The following is a 17,613-nucleotide window of genomic DNA, read 5'->3' on the forward strand; positions in this document are numbered from 1 at the left end:
ACCACTCACAGAGATATTTAAACCCGTTTCAAAGAGTAATGAAGACAATTGGAGCTGCTAACGTTCTTACGAATATTCAATTGCCGTTCATCCTGATGACAAGAATATAGGCGTGCTGTGAAGCCATTGCCTTTGACACCTTCAACAACATGTACAAACCGATTGTTAGTCCGGCAACATGTTGTGTGCAGCTTACGCAATCGCACGTACAAGATTGAAAGGCATACTGGGTGACACAGAGTACACTGATGGTTGTGATATAAACAACTTTAACACTTACTAATATGCGCCCCGCTGTGAAGCCACACCAAACAAGATTGACAAACACATTTCGGGAGAACATCCTCCCAGTAACACAACATAAACGCAACACAAAAAATACCCAGAATCCTTTGTATCAGTGACACATCCTGAATATATTTTACACCCCCGCGCCCCCAACCCCGCCCACCTTACCGACACACGGGGTGGGGGGAGGTTTGCTGCTACCGGGGTGTATTAAATAGTCAGGACTGTCATGGATACAAAGGATTCTGGGTATTTGTTGTGTTGCTTTTATGTTGTGTTACTGGGAGGATGTTCTCCCGAAATGTGTTTGTCAATCTTGTTTGGTGTGACTTCACAGCGTGGCGCATATTACTAAGAGTGTTAAAATTGTTTATATCACAACCATTAGTGTACTCTGTGTCACCCAGTATGCCTTGCAGTCGTGTGCGTGTTGCCACGGAAGCCACACACAACATGATGCTGGACTGACAAGTAGATCGTACATGTTGTAGAGGGCGACAAAGCCGATGACTTCATAGCACGCCCTAATACTTATAATCTGGGTGACTGCCGGCAGTCATTCGTGAGAATATTAGCGTCTCCGATTGTCTTCTTCGCTTTGTGACACGGGTCTTAAATGGCTCTTTGGATGGCAAAGGATACCGATCCCAGAACCATGTTTATCAAATATTTCCGGATGGTTCAACCGCCACCCGCCCGCATCTAATTAAAATCAATTTTTTTGTCATGTCACCCGCTCCACCCGCGGTTTATCCGCGGATGAGACCGCAAACCGCGCATCTCTAATATATATATGTATATATAGATATATATAGTTATATATAATGTAGTAACAGACACCTTCATAACAATTGTTCCATGTTCAACACATTTCCAGGAATTCCCGGTTTTTGGTAACCTATTTCCACCGTTAAGTTGGACTACTCCTTTCACATTTTCCACCCATTTTAACCGTTCCACTGTCAAAACACTCCTCATATTCAAGACAAAAACAAGTTGGTTAAGGAACTGGAAAAATTCCCGATTTTCCCTAAATTCCGGGAATTTCTCAATTAAAAACTTTTACTAATTTAACATTTTTTGACCGATTTAAACAATTCCAACAGCAACCAATTCAACTCATTCATGCTCCTAATCGTTTTTGTTCTTTTAAATCCCGCTTTTCCCAATATTTCCCAAACTTCCAGGAAGTTCCCATTGAAATGAATAGGACATTTTTTCAAGTTGGACAATTCCCACATTTTTTAAACCATTCCAACATCAACACATTCCACTCATCCTGGACATTCAAACTACCATTTTTCCACATTAAACACATTTCCAGGAATTCCCTTTTTTTGGTAACCTGTTTCCACCAATAAGTTTGACTACTCCTTTTACATTTTTCCACCCATTTCAATCGTTCCACCGTCAAAACACTCCTCATATTCAGGAAAAAAAAACAAGTTTGTTAGGGACTGGAAAAATTCCCGGTTTTCCAGAAATTCCAGGAATTTCTCAAGTAAAAACTGTTACTAATTCAACATTTCTTGACCGATTTAAACAATTCCAACAGCAACCAATTCAGCTCATTTATGCTCCTAATCGTTTTTGTTCTTTTAAATCCCGCTTTTCCCAAAATTCCCAAATTTCTAGGAAGTTCCCATTGTAATGAATGGGACATTTTTTCAAGTTGGACAATTCCCACATTTTTCAACCGATTCAAACCATTCCAACATCAACACATTCCACTCATCCTGGACATTCAAACTACCATTTTTCCACATTAAACACATTTCCAGGAATTACCGTTTTTGATAACCTGTTTCCACCCTTCAGTCTGACTATCCCTTTCACATTTTTCAACCCATTTCAACCGTTTCACCGTCAAAACACTCATATTCAGGACAAAAACCGAAGTTGGTTAAGAAAGTGGAAAAATTCCCGGTTTTCCCGAATTTCCAGGAATTTCTCAAGTAAAAACTGTTACTAATTCAACATTTATTGACCGATTTAAACAATTCCATCACCAACCAATTCAGCTCATTCTGGACATTCATGCTCCTATTTTATTTTTTTAAATCCCACTTTTATCAAAATTCCCAAATTTCCAGGAAGTTCCCATTGAAATGAATGGGACATTTTTCCAAGTTGCACAATTCCCACATTTTTTAACCGATTCAAACCATTCCAACATCAACACATTCCACTCATCCTGGACATTCAAACTACAATTTTTTCACATTTAACACATTTCCAGGAATTCCGTTTTTTGGTAACCTATTTCCACCTTTAACTCCGACTATTCCTTTCACATTTTTCAACCCATTTCAACCGTTTCACCGTCAAAACACTCCTCATATTCAGGACAAAAACTGAAGTTGCTTAAGAAAAGTGGAAAAATTCCCAATTTTCCCGAAATTCCAGGAATTTGTTAAGTAAAAACTGTTACTAATTCAACATTTCTTGACTGATTTAAACAATTCCAACACCAACCAATTCAGCTCATTCTGGACATTCATGCACCTATTTTATTTTTTTAAATCCCACCATTACCAATATTCCCAAATTTCCAGGAAGTTCCCATTGAAATGAACGGAAACTTTTTCTAAGTGGACATTCAAACTACAATTTTTCCACATTAAACACATTTCCAGGAATTCCCGTTTTTTGGTAACCTATTTCCACCGTTAAGTTCGACTACTCCTTTCACATTTTCCACCCATTTTAACCGTTCCACTGTCAAAACACTCCTCATATTCAAGACAAAAACAAGTTGGTTAAAGAACTGGAAAAATTCCCGATTTTCCCTAAATTCCGGGAATTTGTCAATTAAAAACTGTTATTAATTCAACATTTCTTGACCGATTTAAACAATTTCAACAGCAACCAATTCAAAGCAACCCGCTTTTCCCAAAATTCCCAAATTTCCAGGAATTTCCCATTGAAATGAATGGGGCATTCTTCCAATTTGCACAATTCCCACATTTTTCAACTGATTCAAACCATTCCAACATCAACACATTCCACTCATCCTGGACATTCAAACTACCATTTTTCCACATTAAACACATTTCCAGGAATTCCCGTTTTTTGGTAACCTGTTTCCACCCTTAAGTCAGACTATTCCTTTCACATTTTTCATTCAATTTCAACCGTTTCACCGTCAAAACACTCCTTATATTCAGGACAAAAACCGGAGTTGGTTAAGAAAATGGAAAAATTCCCGGTTTTCCCAAAATTCCAGGTATTTCTCAAGTAAAAACTGTTACTAATTCAACATTTCTTAACTGATTTAAACAATTCTAACACCAACCAATTCAGCTCATTCTGGACATTCATGCTCCTATTTTTTTATTTTAATCCCACTTTTCCAAAAATTCCCAAATTTCCAGGAAGCACCCATTGAAATGAATGGGACATTTTTCCAAGTTGCACAATTCCCACATTTTTCAACCGATTCAAACCATTTCAACATCAACACATTCCACTCATCCTGGACATTCAAACTACCATTCTTCCACATTAAACACATTTCCAGGAATTCAGTTTTTTGGTAACCTATTTCCAGCCTCAAGTTTGACTATTTCTTTCACATTTTCAACCCATTTCAATCGTTCCACCAACAAAACTCTCATATTTAAGACAAAAACAGGTTGGTTAAGGAACCGGAAAAATTACCGTTTTTCCCGAAATTCCAGGAATTTGTTAAGTAAAAACTGTTACTAATTCAACATTTCTTGACTGATTTAAACAATTCCAACACCAACCAATTCAGCTCATTCTGGACATTCATGCACCTATTTTATTTTTTTAAATCCCACCATTACCAATATTCCCAAATTTCTAGGAATTTCCCATTGAAATGAACGGAAAATGTTTCTAAGTTGCACAATTCCCACATTTTTCAACCGATTTAAACCATTCCAACATCAACACATTCCACTCATCCTGGACATTCAAACTACCATTTTTCCACATTAAACACATTTCCAGGAATTCCCTTTTTTTGGTAACATGTTTCCACCAATAAGTTTGACTACTCCTTTCACATTTTTCCACCCATTTCAATCGTTCCACCGTCAAAACACTCCTCATATTCAGGAAAAAAAAACAAGTTTTTTAGGGACTGGAAAATTCCCGGTTTTCCAGAAACTCCAGGAATTTGTCAATTAAAAACTGTTACTAATTCAACTTTTCTTGACCGATTTAAACAATTCCAACAGCAACCAATTCAGCTCATTCATGCTCCTAATTGTTTTTGTTCTTTTAAATCCCGCTTTTCCCAAAATTCCCAAATTTCTAGGAAGTTCCCATTGAAATGAATGGGACATTTTTACAAGTTGCACAATTCCCACATTTTTCAACCGATTCAAACCATTCCAACATCAACACATTCCACTCATCCTGGACATTCAAACTACCATTTTTCCACATTCAACACATTTCAAGGAATTTAGTTTTTTGATAACCTATTTCCACCCTTAAGTCCGACTACTCCTTTCACATTGTTCAACCTATTTCAATCGTTCCACCAACAAAACACTCCTCATATTCAAGACAAAAACAAGTTGGTTAAGGAACTAGAAAAATTCCCGTTTTTCCCGAAATACCAGGAATTTCCCAAGTAAAAACTGTTACTAATTCAACATTTCTTGACCGATTTAAATAATTCCAACAGCAACCAATTCAGCTCATTCATGCTCCTAATTATTTTTGTTCTTTTAAATCCCGCTTTTCCCAACATTCCCAAATTTCTAGGAAGTTCCCATTGAAATGAATGGGACATTTTTACAAGTTGCACAATTCTCACATTTTTTAAACCGATTCAAACCATTCCAACATCAACACATTCCACTCATCCTGGACATTCAAACTACCATTTTTCCACATTCAACACATTTCCAGGAATTCCTGTTTTTTGGTAACCTATTTCCACCCTTAAGTCAGACTATCCCTTTCACATTTTCAACCCATTTCAACCATTCCACCGTCAAAACACTCCTCATATCAGGACAAAAAACAAGTTGGTTAAGGAAATAGAAAAATTCCCGTTTTTCCCGAAATTCCAGGAATTTCTCAAGTATAAACTGTTACTAATTCAACATTTTTCGACCGATTTAAACAATTCCAACACCAACCAATTCAGCTCATTCTGGACATTCATGCTCCTAATTGTTTTTGTTTTTTTGAATCCCGCTTTTCCCAAAATTCCCAAATTTTCAGGAAGTTCCCATTGAAATGAATGGGACATTCTTCCAATTTGCACAATTCCCATATTTTTCAACCGATTCAAACCATTCCAACATCAACACATTCCACTCATCCTGGACATTCAAACTACCTTTTTTCCCAAATAAACACATTTCCAGGAATTCCCGTTTTTTGGTAACCTATTTCCACCCATAAGTCAGACTATCCCTTTCACATTTTTTGACCCATTTCAACCCAAAATTCCCAAATTTCCAGGAATTTCCCATTGAAATGACAAAAAATGTTTCCAAGTTGCACAATTCCCACATTTTTCAACCGATTCAAACCATTCCAATATCAACACATTCCACTCATCCTGGACATTCAAGCTAACACTTTCCCAACTTCCAAATCAAATTCCGGTTTCCCTGGAAATTCAACTCTTCAACATTCATACTATTTATACATGGGTTGTACTTTTATAGCGCTTTTCTACCTTCAAGGTACTCAAAGCGCTTTTGACACTACTTCCACATTTACCCATTCACACACACATTCACACACTGATGGAGGGAGCTGCCATGCAAGGCGCTAACCAGCACCCATCAGGAGCAAAAGTGAAGTGTCTTGCTCAGGACACAACAGACGTGACGAAGTTCGTACTAGGTGGGAATTGAACCAGGGACCCTCGGGTTGCGCACGGCCACTCTTCCACTGCCCCACGCCATTATGTATTAATCATTTTAAACTCTTATGTTTGTTTTCCTTATTGTGTCACTTTAATTTTACTCACTGTTATGAGTATTAGTCTCACAATTTTTGTTTTATTTACTGTATTTATTTTATTTATAGCATAGAATTCTATATAAACATTTTTTAGTTGCCCTATTTGTACATACTATTTCAGCTCTTCAACATTCAAACCATTCCAACAATAACTATTCTCACATTCATACCACATTCTGTCAGCATTTCACTTCAACACGCAATTCCTTCAGGAATAGCATCTTTTAGTTCCATCCATCTATCCATTTTCTCCCGCTTGTCCCTTTCGGGGTTGCGGGGGGTGCTGTAGCCTATTCAGCTGCATTCGGGCGGAAGGCGGGATACACCCTTGAAAAGTCGCCATCTCATCATTATTTAATAGAATACATTTGTTACATTATATTAGACTTAGAGTTCCTTTTGTTGTCATTGAAATGTGAACTTTACAGCACAGATAAGAAAGACATTTTGTTGCATTCGCTCGTTGTAGTGCAGGATAAAAGAGCAATAAGGTGCAGTTATAAATAAATAGATTACTGTACAGATAAATATATTGCACTTTTGCACATGCATCCACCTTTATGGATGTATGTTATATTGTCTTTATATTCCAGCCAGTTAATCAATTTTTGGGGGGGAATGGTTAGAGTGTCCGCCCTGAGATTGGTAGGTCGTGAGTTCAAACCCCGGCCGAGTCATACCAAAGACTATAAAAAATGGGACCCATTACCTCCCTGCTTGGCGCTCAGCATTAAAAAGGTTGGAATTGGGGGTTAAATCACAAAAAATGATTCCCGGGCGTGGCCACCGCTCCTGCCCACTGCTCCTCTCACCTCCCAGGGGGTGATCAAGGGTGATGGGTCAAATGCAGAGAATAATTTTGCCACACCTAGTGTGTGTGTGACAATCATTGGTGCTTTAACTATAACTTTAAAGTACTAAAGATTAAAATATAATTTAATGCAGTATTTAGTAAAAAAGTACTTTATTGACGCATATTATTTCTTGGCGGGCCGTATAAAGCGACGCTTGCCGCCGGGTTTTGAGTTTGACACCTGTGATTGAGAGGTAGAATTGATTGCTGACATTAGCTGCATTGCTAGCCACCGCGAACGAGACGATTTTTACGAAAAAAAAGAAACGGTTTCGTCCTTTTGTCTCTCTTGAGTCTGAAAATGACATCATTACTGTGATAACGAACCCCGGCCGCAGTTCTGTTAGGTACTCATCTGGACTGTGGAACCATTGGCACATATGTTTGTGTGTCAGAAACTGACATTTGGGCTTTATGTTTTATTGTTTGGTTTCTAATGTTTTATTGTTTTGTTTTTAATGTTTTGTATTGTGTTTTTAAAGGCCTACTGAAACCCACTACTACCGACCACGCAGTCTGATAGTTTATATATCAATGATGAAATATTAACATTGCAATACATGCCAATACGGCCTTTTTAGTTTACTAAATTGCAATTTTAAATTTCCCGCGAAGTGTCCTGTTGAAAACGTCGCGGAATGATGACGCGTATGATGACGTCTCGGGTTGTAGCGGACATTTTTTTCCAGCCCGATCCAAGCTATAAGTAGTCTGCTTTAATCGCATAATTACACAGTATTCTGGACATCTGTGTTGCTGAATCTTTTGCAATTTGTTCAATTAATAATGGAGAAGTCCAAGTAGAAAGATGGAGGTGGGAAGCTTTTAGCCTTTAGCCACACAAACACAGCCGGCGTTTCCTTGTTTAAAATTCCCGAAGGTGAAGCTTTACTATGGAACAGAGCGGTCAAGCGAACATGGATCCCGACTACATGTCAACCGGCAGGTTTCGGTGAGAACTTATGTCGTTCCTCCTGCAGCTGCGTGTCTTCCTTCCCTCAGAGACACTGGCGGTCACTACATCCGACTTTCAAGTACTATATAATCTCACTAAAACACTAGTAAGACAATAGGCAGATAAGGGATTTTCCAGAATTATCCTAGTAAATGTGTGTAATAACATCTGAATCACTCTCACTGCCCTCGCCTTTATTTTTGTATTTATTTTTTCTTCCCTAGTCCTTCACTCTCAATATCCTCATCCACAAATCTTTCATCCTCGCTCAAATTAATGGGGAAATTGTCGCATTCTTGGGCTGAATTGCTCTAGCTGCTGGTGGCTATGATTATAAACAATGTGAGGATGTGAGGAGCCCTACAACCGGTGACGTCACGCGCACATCGTCTGCTACTTCCGGTACAGGCAAGGCTTTTTTTATTAGCGACCAAAAGTTGCGAACTTAATCGTCGATGTTCTCTACTAAATCCTTTCAGCAAAAATATGGCAATATCGCGAAATGATCAAGTATGACACATAGAATGGACCTGCCATCTGTCACAACTAGGCTTGGACGTGGATTGTTTCTCCGATGCAGATGAGGATCAGCACGAGCGAGGCGTGGACATGAGTACATGACATTAATTTAATAAACAGACAAACAACAAAAAGTGGGTTTCACGGTGGCAGAGGGGTTAGTGCGTCTGCCTCACAATACAAAGTTCCTGCAGTCCTGGGTTCAAATCCAGGCTCGGGATCTTTCTGTGTGGAGTTTGCATGTTCTCCCCATGAAAGCGTGGGTTCCCTCCGGGTACTCCGGCTTCCTCCCACCTCCAAAGACATGCACCTGGGGATAGGTTGATTGGCAACACTAAATTGGCCCTAGTGTGTGAATGTGAGTGTGAATGTTGTCTGTCTGTGTTGGCCCTGCGATGAGGTGGCGACTTGTCCAGGGTGTACCCCGCCTTCCGCCCGATTGTAGCTGAGATAGGCGTCAGCGCCCCCCCGCGATCCCAAAAGGGAATAAGCGGTATAAAATGGATGGATGGATGGACAACAAAAAGCGCTCACAATGGAGGTACAAAACTTGGCTACACAGTACAAACGTGAAACAAAAACACCTGCTCGATGGCATGAAATGATGGACATAAACTAAAGGACTTCGCACAAAAACAATTGGCTATGAACTATAAACAAAGACTTACTTGGACAAAATGAACAGCGTAGAAAGGCATGAAGCAGATAAACGAGGGCGTGAAGGAGGTGCAGCATGGGTAGCGTGTGTGAAGATCCCAGAATGAAGACAAGAAAAAGAGTGACTTAAGTAGGTGTGATGATTAGTGAAAACAGGTGTGAGGCTGAGGACAGGGACGTGACATGACAGGTGAAAAGTAATGAGTTGGCATGGAGACGAAAACAAACCAGGAAGTGCCAAGACAGAACTTAAAATGTCCAAAAAAACTAAACATAACCTGACCAAAACCAAAACATAAACTTACAGGCGTGACACTATCCCCGTTTGAATAAGAATATCTCATTTCAGTAGGCCTTTAAAGACTATACAAATGGGACCATTACCTCCCTGCTTGGCACTCAGTATCAAGGGGTTGGAATTGGGGGTTAAATCACCATAAATGATTCCGGGGCGCGGCCACCGCTGCTGCTCACTGCTCCCCTCACCTCCCAGGGGGTGAACAAGGGGATGGGAAATTACACCACACCTAGTGTGTGTGTGTGACAATCATTGGTACTTTAACTTTTTATATGTGTAATAGATCTTAAGGTTTGCAGAAAAGATTGTGAACGACCGACAGGCAACATGAAAAAAAAAAAGTGTGGTTCCCCTTCAAGAGTGTAACCTCTAACCTGTGTGCTGGCGGGCAGACTGCGGAGGAACTCTGAGTGGCGACGCGGGCTTCTTCTCCTCGCCGTTCTTCCCGTCCAGCTACCCTCCTGGGAGCGTGTGTGTGTGGAGCATCCAGGCCAGTCGCTTCTCCACACGGCCATTTTCTTCATGATCACCTTCTTCAAGTGCCACCTTCTCCTCTCCCAGGTGCCGGAGGACAAGTCGGTCAAGGTGGAGTTCCAAAAGTTCCACGTGGGAAACGACTCCGGCGACTGTTCGCGGGATTACGTGGAGGTCAACGGCCGCAGGTGGGTTGTGCCTCCTTTGCTGATCATTTTTCGACTTGAAAGCTGAGCTCGCTTCCTGTCAGACTGTGCGGGGCGATGGCGGGCAGCCAGGTGGTGGAGAGCCGGAGCAACGTGATGACGGTCAAGTTCAACTCGGACTCGTCCTACGTGGATCGGGGTTTCGTGGCCGAGTTCAAGGCGTTTGTCCCCAGCGACCGTAAGTCTGTCTCTCGCTCGGTGCGATTCGACGCCATCCTGACCGCCGTGTGTTGTGTCGCCGGGCAGCGTGTCCGGGACGCTTCCGGTGCACCAATGAATTGTGCGTGGACTCGGGCCTGAGGTGCGACGGCGTGGACAACTGCGCAGACGGCAGCGACGAAGACGACTGCGGTGAGTGAGATCTCGTTTTTCGGGACGGCGGCGAGACGTGGTCCGTGCTCACGCTGTCCCGACCTGTCGCAGCCTGCCAGGCGTCCCACATGAGGTGTCAAAATGGCCGCTGTAAGCCCAGGTACTGGGCGTGTGATGGCGTCGACGACTGCGGAGACAACTCGGACGAGCGCGACTGCGGTGAGGGAATTTTCGCACACAGGGAAAATTGCATGTGGGGGGAGGTGTAGTCAGCGCTGCTTGCAGGAAGAAAAGTCACCGCCGCTGTCCGATGGTACTGAGGACAAGCACCATCGGGCAGGGGCGGGGCATGTGCTGATGGCGAGACGCAGCTAACAGGGGATTAGATTTCACAGGTGGTACATGTTAATCTACAAACCCCGTTTCCATATAAGTTGGGAAATTGTGTTAGATGTAAATATAAACAGAATACATTGATTTGCAAATCATTTTCAACCCATATTCAGTTGAATATGCTACAAAGACAACATATTTGATGTTCAAACTGATCAACATTTTTTTTGTGCAATTAATCCTTAACTTTAGAATTTGATACCAGCAACACGTAACAAAGAAGTTGGGAAAGGTGGCAATAAATACTGATAAAGTTGAGGAATGCTCATCAAACACTTATTTGGAACATCCCACGGGTGTGCAGGCTAATTGGGAACAGGTAGGTGCCATGATTGGGTATAAAAACAGCTTCCCAAAAAATGCTCAGTCTTTCACAAGAAAGGATGGGGCGAGGTACACCCCTTTGTCCAAAACTGCGTGAGCAAATAGTCAAACAGTTTAAGAACAACGTTTCTCAAAGTGCAATTGTAAGAAATTTAGGGATTTCAACATCTACAGTCCATAATATCATCATAAGGTTCAGAGAATCTGGAGAAATCACTCCACGTAAGCGGCATGGCCGTAAACCAACATTGAATGACCGTGACCTTCGATCCCTCAGACGGCACTGTATCAAAAACCGACATCAATCTCTACATGATATCACCACATGGGCTCAGCAACACTTCAGAAAACCACTGTCACTAAATACAGTTTGTTGCTACATCTGAAAGTGCAAGTTAAAACTCTACTATGCAAAGCGAAAGCCATTTATCAACAACATCCAGAAACGTCGCCGGCTTCTCTGTGCCGAGATCATCTAAAATGGACTGATGCAAAGTGGAAAAGTGTTGTGTGGTCTGACGAGTCCACATTTCAAATTGTTTTTGGAAATATTCGACATTGTGTCATCCAGACCAAAGGGGAAGCGAACCATCCAGACTGTTATCGACGCAAAGTTCAAAAGTCAGCATCTGTGATGGTATGGGGGTGCATTAGTGCCCAAGGCATGGGTAACTTACACATCTGTGAAGGCACCATTAATACTGAAAGGTACATACAGGTTTTAGAACAACAAATGTTGCTATCTAAGAGCCATCTTTTTCATTGACGCTCCTGCTTATTTCAGCAAGACAATGCCAAGCCACATTCAGCACGTGTTACAACAGCGTGGTTTCGTTAAAAAAAGAGTGCGTGTACCCGTCTCCCATGGAAAATGTGTGGCGCATTATGAAGCGTAAAATACGACAGCGGAGACCCCGGAATGTTGAACGACTGAAGCTCTACATAAAACAAGAATGGGAAAGAATTCCACTTTCAAAGCTTCAACAATAAGTTTCCTCAGTTCCCAAACATTTATTGAGTGTTGTTAAAAGAAAAGGTGATGTAACACAGTGGTGAACATGCCCTTTCCCAACTACTTTGGCACATGTTGCAGTCATGAAATTCTAAGTTAATTATTATTTGCAAAAAAAAAAATAAAGTTTATGAGTTTGAACATCAAATATGTTGTCTTTGTATTGCATTCAACTGAATATGGGTTGAAAAGGTTTTGCAAATCATTGTATTCTGTTTATATTTACATCTAACACAATTTCCCAACACATATGGAAACGGGGTTTGTATATTACATGTTATGAATGTTACTACATTGCATAAATACTTACAGCGTGTATATAAAATGTTAATGGAGGTGTTTGGATGTTTTTCAGAGAGGCGGAAAAGAACAACTTTTGTTAACTTCATTGTGCTAATTTGGCAGCCGTTTACCCTCGGGTCATATAATTTGGTATGTGACAGCTGTTAACTGTTAGTGTGCTAATGTTAGCATGCTAGCACACTAACAAAGTGCCAACTTTTTTTCCCAAATTTTACACTTTTTTCTTTAATTCCGCAGCGATACACCTTGCAGTCATATAACTTGGTATGTGGAACAAGCTAACTGTTAACATTAGCATGCTAACATTAAAGTGCAAGCTTTTTCAGCTCATTTTGCAACCGTCTACAGTCACTCAACCTGGTATTACTCTGTTAGCATGCTAACATTATAGTGCTAACTTTTTTAGCTAATTTTACTTCAATTCCCCAGCCATACACCTTAAAGTCATATAACTTGGTATGTGACAAGGCTAACTGTTAGTATGCTAATGTAAGCTTGTTAATATGCTAACATTAGCATGCTAACTTTTTGAGCTAATTTTGCAACCTCTTACACCAGTCATATAATTTGGTATGTGACATTTGTTAACTGGTAGCATGCAAAGATAGCATGCTGGCAAGCTAACTTTTTTTTCTCCAAATTTTACACTTTACACCTTAAAGTCATGTAACTTGGTATGGGACACAGGCTAACTGTTAGCATGCTAACATTAGCATGCTAACTTTTTGAGCTAGTTTTGCAACCGTTTAGACCAGTCATATAACTTGGTGTGTAACACTTGTTAACTGTTAGCATGCAAAGATAGCATGCTGGCAAGCTAACTTTTTTTTCTCTCCAAATTTTATACTTTTTTTTTGCAGCCATACACCTTGGAGCAGGGGTCACCAACCTTTTTGAAACCAAGAGCTACTTCTTGGGTACTGATTAATGCGAAGGGCTACCAGTTTGATACACACTTAAATAAATTGCCAGAAATAGCCAATTTGCTCAATTTACTTTTAATAAATAAATAAATATATATATATATATATATATATTTCTGTCTATCATTCAGTCTATCATTCTGTCGTACATTTTGTTTCCTTTTACAGAAGGTTTTTTGTAGAGAATAAATGATGAAAAAAACACTTAATTAAACGGTTTAAAAGAGGAGAAAACAGGAAAAAAATTAAAATCAAATTTTGAAACATAGTTTATCTTCAATTTTGACTCTTTAAAATTCAAAATTCAACCAAAAAAATGAAGAGAAAAACAAGCTAATTTGAACCTTTTTGAAAAAATAAAAAAAAGAATTTATGCAACATCATTAGTAATTTTTCCTGATTAAGATCAATTTTAGAATTTTCATGACATGTTTTAAATAGGTTAAAATCCAATCTGCACTTTGTTAGAATATATAACCAATAGGACCAAGCTATATTTCTAACAAAGACAAATCATTATTTCTTCTAGATTTTCCAGAACAAAAATTTTAAAAGAAATTCAAAAGACTTTGAAATAAGATTTAAATTTGATTCTACAGATTTTCTAGATCTTCCAGAATTATTTTTTTGAATTTTAAACATAAGTTTGAAGAAATATTTCACAAATATTTTTCATCAAAAAAACAGAAGCTAAAATAAGGAATTAAATTAAAATCTATTTATTAATCTTTACAATAAAAATAAATAAATACTTGAACAGTGATTTAAATTGTCAGGAAAGAAGAGGAAATAATTTAAAAGGTAAAAAGGTATATGTGTTTAAAAATCCTAAAATAATTTTTAAGGTTGTATTTTTCCTCTAAAATTGTCTTTCTGAAAGTTATAAGAAGCAAAGTAAAAAAGTTAATGAATTTATTTAAACAAGTGAAGACCCTGTCTTTAAATTATTTTCTTGGATTTTCAAATTCTATTTGAGTTTTGTCTCTCTTAGAATTAAAAATGTCGAGCATAGCGAGACCAGCTTGCTAGTAAATAAATACAATTTAAAAAATAGAGGCAGCTCACTGGTAAGTGCTGCTATTTGAGCTATTTTTAGAACAGGCCAGCTGGCGACTCATCTGGTTTTTACGGGCTACCTGGTGCCCGCGGGCACCGCTTTGGTGACCCCTGCCTTAGAGTCACATAACTTGGTATGTGACACATGCTAACTGTTAGCATGCTGAGGTAAGCTTGCTAATATGTTAACATTAGCACGCTAACTTTTTAAACTAGTTTTGCAACCATTTACACCAGAGTCATATAACTTTGTATGTGACGTTTGTTAACTGGTAGCGACAAAGATAGCATGCTGGCAAGCTAACTTTTTCCTCCAAATTGTACAAATGTTTTCTTTATCTTTGCAGCCATACACTTTTGAGTAATATAACTTGTTGTATGAAACATGCTAACTCTTACCATGCTAACATTTGTACATGTGCTAAATGGTAGCATTTTGATGTAAGAATGCTAACGTTTTAGGCTAGCTGTGTAGCTCATTTTGTACAGTTAGACCTAAAAACTCACGTATTCAGACACTCGGCATTATCCAATAAGTACGGCGTCTTACGGCGACCCCCGGCCAAAGGTCCAGGGCACAGATAGCAGGCCCATCAACATTTTCGCAGGAAACTGTGTTCTTGTCTTACATAGGCATTGTGAATAATAGATAATATTTACAAAAAACAGTGTTGTTCCCGTTTAAGAACTCTGATTTGTCATTGACAGGCACCTGCAGTTCCAGCGAATTTCGTTGCGGAAACGGTCCATGCGTCCCTCAGCGATGGTGTGTGACGGAAAAGAGGACTGCACAGACGGTTCTGATGAGTCTAAATGTGTCAAATGTAAGTATTTTTTTCCAAAAAATGGCCGATCTTGCAGGGGGAAGTGCACTTTTTTGCCTATCACTCACAAGAACAAGTACGTATTGTCTTTCTTTGTGCAGTCTTACTGGTAAATGGACGCTCGCAAAAAAAAAACATCCAAAACTCATCAACAATACTTCATGTACTGTATTTTCCGGACTACAGAGCCCACCGGTATATAAACCGCACCCGCTAAGTTTTAGAATTTAAAAAAAAAAGTTCCATATATTAGTCACACTATAAGTCGCAGGTATTAATGTTGTGAAAATAGTTATTTACAGAAAAATATTCTGTAAATGCTATTTACATAACTTAATTGTTTCCAAACGGTGTCTGTAAAACGGCAGTAAAACGGCTGATCAGAACAAAACAGAAGTCATCGTCATGGAGCCACTAGCTGCCCAAGCCAGCTCTCCAATCAGCTTAACAGACTCATTAACTCCACAGTGACGTTTTGGTGAGTTTACTGAGGAATTTGTGAAACCAAAATTATACAAAAAGCATGCCATTGGGAGTTACCGTATATCCTTGAATTGCCGCCGGGGCGCTAATTAATTTAAAAACCTCTTCTCACTCCTGCGCTAACCAAAGGCATACGGTAAAAGTAAGCATGCGCTAATTATTTTTAAAACCTCTTCCCACTCTGGCACTTACCAAAGGCATGCAGTAAAAATTTGAGTGTGATGTAAGCTTGGACCTTAAATCCTACTGAATAGCTCTTAATCTTCTTCCCTTGATGCGATTTCAAATTACCGGTATTGAAATCAGCCTCCTCCATTTTGAAAATGATGACAGGGGAAGTGTCACTCGTGACGTCACGAGTTTGACCAGGCGGTAATACTAAGCATGCGCTAATTATTTTGCGAAGCGAGTTTGACCCGGCAGTAAATCAAGGCAGGCACATACTATACTGTATGTATACCACACACACACACACACACACACACACACGTTATATTAAAAAGTGCACTTCCCCTATGCCGACACGTAGCAGCTGTATTGCGTAATAACCACGACTGTGACGCAGCCGCCGCCGCCAAGTCGACATGTTCCGACCACAGCTTCCGCTGCAAAGACGGACGCTGCGTCAACAAAGTCAACCCCGAGTGCGACGACAAGGACGACTGCGAGGACGCGTCGGACGAGGAGGCGTGCGGTGAGTCCAGCACCGCCGACACGCACACGCACGGTTGTCACGGCGACGTGTCTTTTGTTTTCAGACTGCGGCTCGCGGCCGTACCGCAGCTCTCGCATTGTTGGCGGCCAGGCGGCGCGGGACGGGGAATGGCCCTGGCAGGTCAGCCTGCGAGCCGGGGTCAAAGGTCATACGTGTGGCGCTTCCCTGTTGAGCCGGCGCTGGCTGCTGACCGCCGCCCACTGCGTGCAGGACAACGGTCCAATCAGGTACCAATACAGACAATACTCGAGGGAAGGAAGCGGCTGAGCCTGACTTCCTGTGCGACAGGTACTCTCAGGCCGACCAATGGGAGGCCTTCCTGGGCCAGCACACGCAGAGCAACGCCGAGGAGTGGACGGCGAGGAGGAAGGTGAGGCGGATCGTTGTCCACGGCGACTACGACCCGCTCACCTTCCACAACGACGTGGCGCTGATGGAGCTGGACTCGGACGTGCCGCTCAACCAGCACATCTGGCCCATCTGCCTGCCCTCGCCAACGCACCGCTTCCCCGCGGGGCGCCAGGCCTGGATCACGGCTGGGGCGCCACCAGGGAGGGAGGTGGGTACACCGTGACACCGCCGGTGTCGGTAGCGCCGTGTGACGGAGTCCTCCTGTCACCTGACAGGCCTGGCGGCGAACGTCCTGCTGAAGGCTGAAGTGCGCATCATCAACAGCTCCGTGTGCAACAGTCTGATGAAGAACCAGGTCATGGACGGAATGTTGTGCGCCGGCGTCCTGAAAGGCGGCGTGGACGCTTGTCAGGTAATGACCGCCGAGTCAGCGCCCTTCACGAGAAGGGACCTGATACTTGTTGGCATTGAGGGCCACATCACACTTAGGGCCGCTTGTAAAACTGAATATACAAACCTTGTTTCAATATGAGTGGGAAATTGTGTTAGATGTAAATATAAAACTGAATACAATGATTTGCAAATAATTTTCAACCCATATTCAGTTGAATATGCTACAAAGACAACATATTTGATGTTAAAGGGGAACATTATCACCAGACCTATGTAAGCGTTGATGTTGCAGAAAAAAAGACCATATATTTTTTTA

General features: G+C 40.9%; 1 pseudogene; it reads left to right on the forward strand.

The window, feature by feature from the left end:
• The window catches only part of LOC133544461 (suppressor of tumorigenicity 14 protein homolog), a 480,364-nt pseudogene that overhangs the window by 27,163 nt on the left and 435,588 nt on the right, over window positions 1–17,613 (forward strand).

This window comes from Nerophis ophidion, linkage group LG27, assembly GCF_033978795.1.
Source record: "Nerophis ophidion isolate RoL-2023_Sa linkage group LG27, RoL_Noph_v1.0, whole genome shotgun sequence".
Classification (NCBI taxonomy): Eukaryota; Metazoa; Chordata; class Actinopteri; order Syngnathiformes; family Syngnathidae; genus Nerophis; species Nerophis ophidion.